General features: G+C 51.5%; 1 pseudogene across 1 annotated transcript; it reads right to left on the bottom strand.

Annotated features, from left to right (window-relative positions):
• Window positions 1–1,319: 1,319 nt before the first annotated feature.
• On the bottom strand, window positions 1,320–3,758 carry LOC111548909 (annotated as a pseudogene). Its single transcript, XR_002733553.2, has 3 exons — window positions 3,623–3,758; window positions 3,127–3,296; window positions 1,320–2,296 (listed from the first exon to the last, which is right to left on the bottom strand). The product of XR_002733553.2 is annotated as a tubulin alpha-1D chain-like (transcript).
• Window positions 3,759–4,140: the final 382 nt, after the last annotated feature.

The raw sequence follows: 4,140 nt of genomic DNA, 5'->3' as shown, positions 1-4,140 counted from the left end.
ATTGTATTGTATTGTATTGTATTGTATTGTATTGTATTGTATTGTATTGTATTGTATTGTATTGTATTTATTTTTTGAAATGGAGTCTGGCTCTGTTGCCTAGGCTGGAGTACAGTGGCACTACCTCAGCTCACTGCAACCTCCACCTCCTGGGCTCAAATGATTCTCTTGCCTCACTCAGCCTTAGGATTTAAAGTTTGCCATCTGTTTGGAAGTGGAGGCGGGAAGCTGTGCATGCATAATGCCACAGGACTGATCAAAGGTCAACTGTCTTTATCAAAAAGTGGTGAGTGTCAGGGCTGGGCACGGTGGCTCACCCCTTAATCCCAGCACTCTGGGAGGCCAAGGCTGGTGGATCACCCGAGGTCAGGAGTTGGAGACCAGCCTGACCAACATGGTGAAACCCTGTTTCTACTAAAAACATAAAATTAGCCTGTAATCTCAGCTACTTGGGAGGCTGAGGCAGGAGAATTGCTTGAACCCAGGAAGCGGGGATTGCAGTGAGCCGAGATCGTGCCATTGGACTCCAGCCTGGACAACAAGAGCAAAACTCCATCTGAAAAAAAAAAAAAAAAGTGGTGAGTGTTGACAGAGATTACTGGGAGGTAATCTCTACCCTTACAGTCCTACTCTTACAAGCCATTCTCCCTTTGTGGCTGCCACTGCACCATTCTTCTGCCTCAACCAACTCCAGTATCAGGGCTCTCTATTACCCCAAACTCCTGCCTGGAGAAGACAAGCCTCCAGATCTCAGGATGGGCTAGTGGGCACTAGATTACTTTAAGGATCACTTCAGATCCTCCTGGCCTTACTGGGCTCTTGTTGCAGCTCCATGTGGGGTCCCACCGACTTCACATATGTTCAACTTAACAGCACCTCCTCCTCGCCCAGGGTTTCCTGATGACTCTACAGCCCAAGTGTGTGCAATCCACCAGTGCAGGGGAGTTAATCCTGGATGGGGCGAAGGTTTAACCAGTGGAAGAATAGAGCCAGTGCATAAACCCCACCCCCAGCCCTCACCTGCCCACTCACCCAAGGATGGTTCTGAGATGCCATTTATTCAGCTGCATTTTCTCTAGGGTGAATTCTTCCTCCTTCTGTGCCTTACTTCCCTTGGCCCCCATTCTGTTCGCTATAATTGCACTCTCTAATGAAATCTAAAATCAGATCTACTTTCTGGGGAATAGAGGCTAAGACATCAGCGTTCCTATCTCTCATGGAGAAGACGCCCTCCCCACATGGTTTTTCCCAAGAGAAAAAGACATTCGTGAGACAATAAGGGCACAGCACTTTATGTAGGACAGACACGCAATATTCCCCTAGTATTCATCCCCCACTTCTTTTCTTCCCCCCCGCTCTACGCTATCCATGCCCACCTCCTTGTAATACTTCTCCAGGGCAGTCATATCCTCATGGGCCTCAGAGAACTCACCTTCCTCCATACCTTCACCCACATACCAGTGCACAAACACCCTCTTGGCATACATCAGGTTGAACTTGTGGTCCAGGTGGGCCCAGGCCTCGGTAATGGCTGTTGTGTTGCTCAGCATGCACATGGCACGTTGCACCTTGGCCAGGTCACCCCCAGGCACCACAGTGGGAGGCTGGTAGTTGATACCAACCTTGAAGCCTGTGGGGCACCAGTCCACAAACTGAATGCTGCTCTTGGTCTTGATGGTGGCAATGGCAGCATTGACATCCTCGGGCACCATGTCTCCATGGTGCGGTAAGCAGCAGGCCATGTACTTGCCGTGCCGGGGATCACACTTCACCATCCAGGCTCAAAGCAGACATTGGTGCTCTCTTCCACCGACAGCGGCTCGTGGTATGCCTTTTCTACAGAGATGACTGGTGCATAGGTGGCCAGGGAGAAATGGATGCGAGGGTAGGGCACCAGGTTGATCTAGAACTCCATCAGGTCCACATTGAGGGCCCCGTCAAAGCGCAGAGAAGCTGTGATGGAGGAGAGGATTTGGCTAATGAGGCGATTGAGGTTGGTGTAGGTTGGGCGCTCGATATCTAGGTTGCGGCGGCAGATGTCATAGATTGCTTCGTTGTCCACCATGAAGGCACAGTCTGAGTGCTCCAGGGTGGTGTGGGTGGTCAGGATAGAGTTGTAGGGCTCGACCACGGCTGTAGACACCTGGGGGGCTGGGTAGATGGAGAATTCCAGCTTGGATTTCTTGCCATAGTCAACAGAGAGCCGTTCCATCAGGAGTGAGGTGAAGCCAGAGCCAGTGCCCCTGCCAAAGCTGTGGAACACCAGGAAGCCCTGAAGTCCTGTGCACTGGTCAGCCTAGACAGGGAAGGGGAGGGGAAATGTGGGGCATGGAGCACAGCTGATGGACAGGAAAGAACCAACTTGTGCTGTTTTAAATTCCCAAAAGTTTCACGAACTCCTTGGAAGACTTTTCCAAGAGCACAAAAGAGATCCTCATAGAGAGGGCCCAGGGCCCACCCTTTCTCCTCCCTGTCCCTCTTCCTCTGAAATCTCCTGAGGTCCTTAACACAGAGCTCTGTTGTATGCTGGAAAAGAGGGGTATGATGGTGGGTGGAGTTGGCTGTCTAGGCTGACCAGTGCACAGGACTCCAGGGCTTCCTCATCTTGTTGTCATAACTTGCCAACTCCACCCACCATCATATCCCTGCCCCGCTGATTTAACTTTGGATGTTTCTAGAGGGCTTCTCTACTAAGAACAACAATCCAGGAACCTCATCCCCATCCTTTGTAAAAGTCAAGGCCAATCACAGAAGCTTTGGGCTGACATTCTTTGAATCTCTGCCTTTCACAGGGACTTCCGCCCACATCCTTGTAACACAAGGTGGTATCCTGGGAATGCTTATGGACCCCCACAACTTAGCCAGGCAGCCCATCAACATGTTTGCCTTAATGGACACCCTGCCTAGCACCAGGCCAGCCACTTCAGAGATGCAGGGGACACCAGCTCCAGGCTGGAAGCTACAGTTGGCCCCCCTGATCAGAGTGTAGGAGCTTTCCTCATTGGTCCTGATCCTGTATGTTTCTTTAGAGGCTGAAGCTGTCCTTCCCCAATCTGGTGTCCAGACTACCTCACAACAGGAATTCAGATTCATTCCCCCTGCCCCAGCCCTCAGCCCTTTCCTCACTGGCTTCTGAATCCAGTCCAGTACCAGGTCAATGAGCTCCTTCCCAGTGGTGTAGTGGCCTTGGGCATAGTTATTGGCAGCATCTTCCTTGCCTGTGATGAGCTGCTCTGGATAGAAGATCTGGCAGGATGTATCTGTTCAAACTTCATCGCAATGGGCAGAGTTTTGGGCTCCACCTCCCTTTGCGATACAGCTGCTGGAGCCCCAAGGTAGCCGAAGGGAGTGGGGTCACCAGCTCCCAGGTTCTGCATTCAGGCTGCTGCTATTACCTGTTTGGATGTGTTTGTGCTGCTTGGATGTGTTTTTCAATAAGGAAAGGGATGTGGAGTGGTCTACAGACTCAGGAGCTGAGTAACAGTGATTCTGTACATCTGGAGTTCTAATTGGCTGCAGCACCTGGGAAGCTATACCACAAATGCCATGCTCTGCAGTTATGGAGTAGGACTTGCTGTGGTACCCAGGGACAACGTCATGGCTGGGACTGATCATCACTCACCTATCACAGCAGGCTCCAGATCCACAAACGCTGCCTGGGGCACATGTTTCCCAGCCCCAGTTTCACTAAAAAGGGTGTTGAAGGAGTCATCCCCTCCCCTGATGGTCTTGTCACTGGGCATCTGCCCATCAGGCTGAATCCCATGTTCCAGGCAGTAGAGCTCCCAGCAGGCATTGCCAACTGCACACCAGCCTGCCCTACATGGACTGAGATGCACTCACACTGAGTGGGCAAAGGGCAGAGAATGGCCTTCACAGAGGGAAATATCATGCCTGGACATGGTTCCCGCCTGCCTTCCTTGAGCAGCTCTTTGACTGAGGGCCAAGGTTCCTGGACTCTACTTTGCTTGCCTCACATCCTGCGTCTAAGCATTTACTGGTGGCATTGAGGAGCAACAGGCATTGGCTCTAGGGGCTGGGCCAAAATCCTTGGGGGAAGCAGAAGATGTGGGCAGTTCTGAGATTATAGACTCTTGCTCAGTGCCTGTCTCAGTGAGGAACACTGAAGGATCGAATGAA

This window comes from Piliocolobus tephrosceles, chromosome 11 (assembly GCF_002776525.5).
Source record: "Piliocolobus tephrosceles isolate RC106 chromosome 11, ASM277652v3, whole genome shotgun sequence".
NCBI classification, from domain to species: domain Eukaryota; kingdom Metazoa; phylum Chordata; class Mammalia; order Primates; family Cercopithecidae; genus Piliocolobus; species Piliocolobus tephrosceles.
Note: the sequence above shows the minus strand (reverse complement) of the source record. Positions and strands in the feature narration are given on the sequence as shown.